Source organism: Populus euphratica, unplaced genomic scaffold (assembly GCF_000495115.2).
Source record: "Populus euphratica unplaced genomic scaffold, PopEup_1.0 scaffold78.1, whole genome shotgun sequence".
NCBI classification, from domain to species: domain Eukaryota; kingdom Viridiplantae; phylum Streptophyta; class Magnoliopsida; order Malpighiales; family Salicaceae; genus Populus; species Populus euphratica.
In genome coordinates this window covers 1486616-1494754 of record NW_011499867.1, presented here as the reverse complement: position 1 = coordinate 1494754, position 8139 = coordinate 1486616, and positions in this window count along the sequence as shown.

Sequence of the window (8139 nt, the reverse complement as noted above, 5' to 3'; positions counted from 1 at the left end):
TGGTGTTGTTTCACCCTTTAATAAATGTTGTTAGTAGTTAATGGGTATATATAATTAAATGCAAAGTTAATGGCAACATTGAGTGGTATAAGGCGCCTTTAGTTGCTAAAGATTTCACTTAGCAAGAAGGTATTAATCACTTTGAAACCTATAATCTTGCTATCAAAAAAGCAACCGTTTGATTGGTCTTTTCCATTATGGTTTTATGTGATTGGAAAATTTATCATCTTGATATCCATAATGCTTTTCTCAATGGTGTTCTTGATAAAAAGGTCCACATGAAACAACTTTGAGCTTTTATTCATTATGTTTTCCTCTCTCATGTGTGTAGATTGCATAAGTCTCTTTATAGTTTAAAACAGGTTCTCCGCGGGCTTGGTATACTAGTTTGAATAAGTTCTTGATATCTATTGGTTTTATTACCTTTAAGGTAGATACCTCATTATTTTTCTACTCTGTTAGTGCCAATATTTGTTATCTTCTTGTCTATATTGATTATATTTTGCTTACGGGTAGTAACTCCTTTTTACTCCAACGCTTCATACAACTATTAAGCTCAGAATTTAAGTTTCGCGACTTAGATACCATTCATTACTTTTTGGGTATTGAGATTTAATATATTGGTACGAGTCTTATGCTCTGACAACATAAATATACACTTGACATCCTCACTTAAGCTTGCATGTTATCTTGCAAACTTGTTAATGCTCCTATCTCTACATCTAAAGCTACTATAATGCCAAATTGTTTGTTTTCTAATGTTACACACTTTCATCTAATTATAAGTGCTCTTCAATATCTTACTTTTACAAGATCTGATATTTGAACTTTCATCTAATTATAAGTGCTCTTCAATGTCTTACTTTTACAAGATATGATATTTGATTTTCTATTAATAAAGTCTGTCAGTTTATGCATGATCTTACATATTCTTATTGGATTACATTAAATGTATCTTGTGTTATCTTAAGGGTACAACAACACATGGACTACATATTACTCATAGTTCTTCCTTTGCACTTTATGACTTTACAAATACAGATTGAACATGTAGTATTAATGATAGAAAATCTATGGATGGTTATCTTGTGTTTTTTAAATAATGTATAATTGCTCACTCTTCTATTGAAGCTGAGTACAAAACCATAGTTGATGACATTGCTAAGGTTATCTAGAATTAGTATTTCTTAACAAATCTTCATATATTTTTTATTTCTACTCTTATCATTTGGTGTAATAACCTTGGTGCCGCTTATTTATCTATGAATCTTGTTTTTCATACTCGCACAAAATATGTTGAAGTTGATTATCATTTTGTCCGCAATGGAGGTGCGAAGAAGAAAATTTAGATTTGTTTTATTTCCTTTTATAATCAACTTGCAAATGTATTTACTAAGCCACTTCCTACTATCTCATTTACTACTTTTCATTTCAAGATTTGGGTTGATCCTTCACTCTCAACTTAGGGGGTATATTATAAAATGTACCTATATAGAAAATATTATAGATATAGTTTAATATTATAATCTCCACTATTACTATTATATATTGCCCTACATAGAGGGATGAATATTTTTGGTATGATATGATTTTGGGCCCAAATAAATAATTAAACGAAAATTACTTTTTTCAAGTTTTTTAAAACTGAACCAAATTGAAAACCGGTTCGAACTGACCATGTTCGGTTTGGTTTTTTTCCTTCCAACCGCATTTAAACCAAAATTATTTCAATTAAGTTTTTTTCTTGGTTTTTTTCATTAACCATATTTTTTCAAGAATTCTATTTTCATATTGTTTTTGTTTTTTTCTAGGTATTTTCATTATCATATGTTTCAAGGATTCTATTTTCGTCTTGTTTTTATTTTCACAACCCTATGCTTATTTTTTTAGAAATCTTGACTTTCTCAACATGCTATAAAAACAAAAAAAATAAAAAAATATCCATTATTAAAATATAAAATCATCAAAATATTATTATTTAAATAAAAAGAAATGAATTACTATAATTTACATGTATTCTCATTATCTATTAGTGCTAAACTTGATTTTAAATTGTTATATTAACAATATCAACATCAAGAAGAGCATTGAAATTTTTTTTACTAGTTTAATATAATAATTGTTTTTGGTTACATATGTGTAAAAAATTCTATAATAATTACTGGATTATATAAAAAATTAAAAGAAGATGGATAAAAAAATTAAAAGCAAAAGTAAATAAAGGTGTCTGTCATGTAAGGATTGAAACAATTAAAAGCAAAAGTGAAAAGGGGCTATGCGCACCTTTTATAAAAAATATATGGAGTAGAAGCTTAACAATTAAGTAGCATTAAAAAAAAATTAAATAGGAAAGTTGTAAAGAGCCAAAAGAGAAGAGAGATGTACAGAGCTAAGGGTGGGGGGGCGACTGTTTTTATTTTCAGGGAATGATAATTTAGATTTGGAATTAAAAAAAAATTACGTATAAATTTTTTAAATATTAGTTTGATTAAATCAATTCGGTTTGATTTGATTTAATTAATTTCAAATATTAAAAACTAAAATTATATCAAACTGGAATTTTTTTATTTTTAAAATTTTAAAATTTAAGTTTTTTAGTTATTTTTATTTATTTATTCAATTTAATTAGTTATTCGATTCTTTTAGTAACCCCAACCTACAAATGCAATCTCCACCGTTATCCTTAATTAATATAACACAACTTCCATTAAAAAATAAAAAAACCAAATGCTTTACATTCGCCAAAGGGTTCCATCCAGTGCTTGAGGGGACTTTGTCAAGACTATTTGTACTTAATTCATTTGAAATGTGACTGTTGCGTGTAAAATACTTTTTAGATTTTTCTTCATTGAAATATTCTTCATCTTGCCACGTCAACATGTGCACTTGTACGGATACATGTGAAAGCGTCGTCTCACGCTCCTCGTATTTTTATTAAAAAGTTTTTTTCAAGAATCTTTCGTTGCATCTGATACAAACCTAAACACCTTACTTTATAAAATGATTAATTTATAGTCAGCAACCAACCTCACCGTGTTAGTTTTATTTTATATTTTAAAAATATATTTTAAAAATTATTTTTTTAATTTAAATTAATATTTTTTAATATTTTTACATCATTTTAATATACTGATATTACAAATAATTTTTTTTTAAAAAAATTATTTTTATATATTTATAAATAAAAATCAATAATAACAATAATCTCACACTTTAATACATCTTAAAAACTAGGTTAGTTAAAAACTAGGTTAGTTATGAAGGGTTAATATCTATAAATAAAATAGGGTCTTTATCCTTTTTTGTTTTCAAAACATTTTAAATATTTTTTATTTTTAAAAATAAATATTTTATGATGTTTTTATATTATATTGATTTACTGATATTAAAGATAATTTTTAAAAACTAAAAATATATTATTTTAATATATTTTAAAATAAAAAAATATTTTAAAAAATAGCACTCTCAAATTTAAAATATTTTTATTTTTATGTTTTTAAATTATTTTAAAAAAGGTTTAATTTTTAATTTTTATTTCAAATTAATATTTTTTATATTTTCAGATTATATATTAATATTTAAAATAATTTTTTAAAAATAAAATAATAACATTTTAATATATTTTTAAATAAAAAATACTTCAAAAAACAACATTCTTTTTATAATTTTAAAAAAAGTGATATTTTCTTTGGTAAATTTTCTCATCTGGTTATCTTTTAGAATTCTTTATTTATAGTTGGTATCATGGTTTTTAAAATCCATTAACTCGTTTACAAACCAACTATAATAAAACTGGTTAAAAATTTGAAATTAGTTAATTTTTTTTAATTAATTAAGTGTTAAATTGGTTAAATTCAGTAAAATATAAAATCAACCGATGTCACGAGTTTGACAAAAATTAAAACTCTATTTATTTAGAGAAAAATAGTTTCATTTTGGAAAGGAAATTTTAAGAAAAGTGAATTTCGAGAAAATATTTTTAATATTTGGCAGTATAATAAAAAATAAACTAAAAAATAATTTATTAATAAATTAATTTTTTTTAAAATTTATATAATATATGAAAAATATTTAATATAAATATTTAATCACTTACAATAAAAGAATAAAATCTAAAAAGTGTAATGATGAATTTTTTTATTATATCTTATATTCATATATAGCTTATTTAATAAAATATAACTATATATGTCATGTAATATTATAGAGATATAAACTTATGAAATTTTTCATATATAAAATTTATTAATTTTTTTTTTAATTTTAAAAGCTTAAAATATGCTTTTTTTTCATATGAAGAAAGCCAAATTAGTTTATAGTAAGAGTTAGATATTTGAGTTTTTTTTTATGAAGATTTTTTTAAAAGATAAATAAATAAAAAAATATTTTGATAGGTTTTTTGGATAATTTTTTTTTTTAATAGGTATAGACAATTATCCCTTTAATATCCCCTAAATATATATCAAATAAGCATCAAGAAATAAATATAAATATTTAACATCAAATATATTCATGTATAAATATTAAAGTTTGATGTCATATACATACATATTAGTTTAAATTAACAAATATAAAAATACTAAACAGAATTAAATAATAAAATATATTTATCAAATAATAAATATATAATTTTTTTATTATAATTAAATCATCTTATCAAACAGGTCTATAGTTAAATCATCTTGCTTTTCTCCTCTGCTAGCTGCTACTGGTACTGAGACAGGGTTGCTATTTGTCACCCTTCCCTTTCTGATTGAGCCCGAGTGGAATCAACTTGCCTCGTTTGATGATCGGTTACTACTATGGATCCATTTGGTTTCTCATCTTTTGCTGCTGACCTAGAACTAGGCTTCTTTCTATCAATATTTTTCTAGACTAGAAGTGAATATGGATCAATGGCAGAAAAGGGGACATCATAGAATTTAATGAAGCCAGGTTATGGAATTATCAGAACAACTTCTAACCTTCTCGTGGAAATATTCTTGATAAATATCCTTGTAAGATGTCAGATTTTGGATTAGAAGTAGTAGTGTCATTGCAGGGTTGAAGACGGTTCTGCATTTTTGAGATATGGGGTAGAGACAAAATGCTTTACATGATGATTAGAATACAAGTTAATGGTGAGAGAAGAATTCTTTCATTTCTTTGATTAGAATACAAGTTAATGGTGAGAGAATTCTTTCATTTCTTCCCCGAGTTGCAGAAATTATAGGCTTTACAAGTTGTCAATATCTGTTCAGATTATACTTCTCTTAATCATTACCTCCAGTAAGCAATGAAAATATACAACCTTCTTCTCCTCTACAGCTTGTAAATGTTTGGGATTTTAATTACAGGCTTGATCTGAATACATGATATGTAATTTTGCAATTCAAATTTATAATTCGAATTTATATCATATATTCTCGAATCTATATTGTATACTGTTAAAAAAGCTATTTTTGAGAATATTATTTTAACGGTTTGTTGGTATAATTCCATCCACATTTCACAAGAAAAATTAACAGGCTAGGTTGAAAGAACGTCCGACATGCAAAACAAATTGCCATGGGAAAGAAATTCAAGAATCACTTGGTTAAATGAAATATTGCATGTATGAATCGCAATTCTGTGTCCTTTTAAACAATTGTCGTGATAATTTTTTATGGTGAAATTTCTTAGGCCATACAAACAACATTTTGTGTCATAAAATATATTTTATAGGTATAGATATTTTATATATCTAGATGAGCGAGTAAAATTTTAGTTATTAAATACAGCTTTAAAATCTTTGTTATTATACTATGTTTCTGAGAGATATATATAAACAATATTGTTTTAATGATATTAGGTTAAAAATATTGTTTGACTAAAAAATACATCAAGAATATTAAATTTCAAAATAATTACATTAATATTATAATTATTACAATCCTTGCTTTTAAGATTTATTCTTTAATATACACATAGCAAATGTTAAAGATTTAGACATGAATAAATTTTAAACTCCAGCACGTGGGAAAAGAAAACTCCAGCGTTCATGAATATAATGGAGGGCCATGCAATAACACTCTCCATTAAAAGGACGGGAAGAAATAAATAAACATATTTTTATAAAAGCTTAAAGATAATTATTCTTGGGACAAAAGGAAATAATTAATAGCTTAAACGTAGGCATAGAAAACAGAAAGAACTTAAATTATGCATTGTGTATCACTCAAGATGATCTAAAAAATAATGATTTGTTCACCATTTAAATAATGAATTATAATGCCAAAAACGGAAAGCTGAACAGATTCGAAATACAGGTAAACAATTATTAATAATTCTAGCGAGTTTGAGATGACCATATTTATATTCCGTGTAGCTTTTTTTTTATTTATAAATATATTAATGGTCATCTGAATATAAAATACTGGAAAAGTTATTTCATAATTTTAAGAAGATGAATAGAATGGGTTATTTATAAAATTAAAGAAAATGCAACTGTCTATTACTAATTATATATATAAAAGGAAAGTTACAATCCATGAGGAATAAAAGAAGTATTTTTCGAATTTTAGCTAATTATAGTGGGGAAAACACAAATATTAATAATTACCTTAGGAAAAAAAAGCAAAAAGCAAAAAGTAAAAATGAAATAAAATTATTGAAATGGGTATAAAAGGAGTAATTAAAATCCATAGAAAAAATTAAAACAAGAAGGGCATTAAAATCCTGAAAACATTAAAACCTAGGCTAATTATAAAAAAGAAAATACAAGTTAAAATAATTAACTATATCAGAGAAAAAATAAAAATAAAAACTAAAGGTATTAAAATTCTTTATAAAAAGAAATCGTATAAAAGACAACATCAAATAATTAACTATATACAGAAAAAAAATATAAATAAAAATTAAAGGTACTGGAATTCTTTAAAAGAATAAAGCAAAAATGGTATAAAATTCTATTTAGTAAGCATGCAAGTTGGTCTCTTTTGGATTGCCTTTTGGTCCGAAACCAAAAACCCAAGACTATTTTAATATGCCTTAACGTTTCAATTTAACACCTTACATTCAGATCACCACCTCTGCCCTCTACATCAGCTTCTATGAAGCTCTCTGGCTTGAACTCGAGCGGGTCTTCCCACGCATACGGGTTATGTGTGATGGCCCACATGGTGACATGGCAGTGGTGTCCGCGCAGATGTCCATTCCGTTGCTGAGCTCGGCCATGACCCCCTCAGTTAACAGAGCAGTTGTATCCGTACCTTTAACATCGTGGCTGCATGTTAGGGGTTGATTATTTTTTAAAATTTTTTATTTAAAAATATATTAAAATATTTAATAATTATTTTTATATTATCACATCAGAATATTTAAAAATACTAAAATAATATTAATATTATTTTTATATTATCACATCAGAATATTTACAAATACTAAAATAATATTAATAAAAAATAAAAATAAAAAATATTTAAATTTTTCCTAAAACACTCTCAAAATAGAATCTCAGCAACAACACTCAAGTCCTTTCTGAGTTTTATTTCGAAGAGATCCATAAAAAGTTGTGGCCGGACCGGGGGTTCAACAAAAGCACAAATATTATACTTTTCACAAACAGCAGCTTTGAACCTCAGTTTCTTCCACCGCCGACCACAAACAATAAGAGAAAACAAAGAGCTGTTGGAGGAAAATCAAGCTTCCCAGCCTCCCCGATTCCTCTAAAAAAGCAGAGCACAAAGAGTCAGCTGCACAAGTGTCTGTTACTGATATCCATACAATTTTTGGTACTAGGTTTGATAAAAATGAGGTTGTGAGTTTGGTTTGGTCTCTATGCTCGCTAAACTTGACAGGATGATCCATTTTCTTGACGGGTTTGTCTTTTTCTCGAGTGTTTACTATCAGATTTGCATTGAAGATAAAGCTGAGAGTATGTAGTGAAGGACAGGGGTGTCCAAACATTAGAAAGACTGGACACGAGGAGAATAAAGAGAAAGAGGGGTTGGACGCGATGTAAAAAAATAAAAATTATTTGAAGTATTTGTTTGTTTTATAATAAAATAGTAATAGTTAATTTTTTAATATTTTAATTAAAAATTATTAATATTAATATATATTTTTATAATTATTTTATAATTTTAATTTTAACTAAATATATATAATTAAACAAACTTT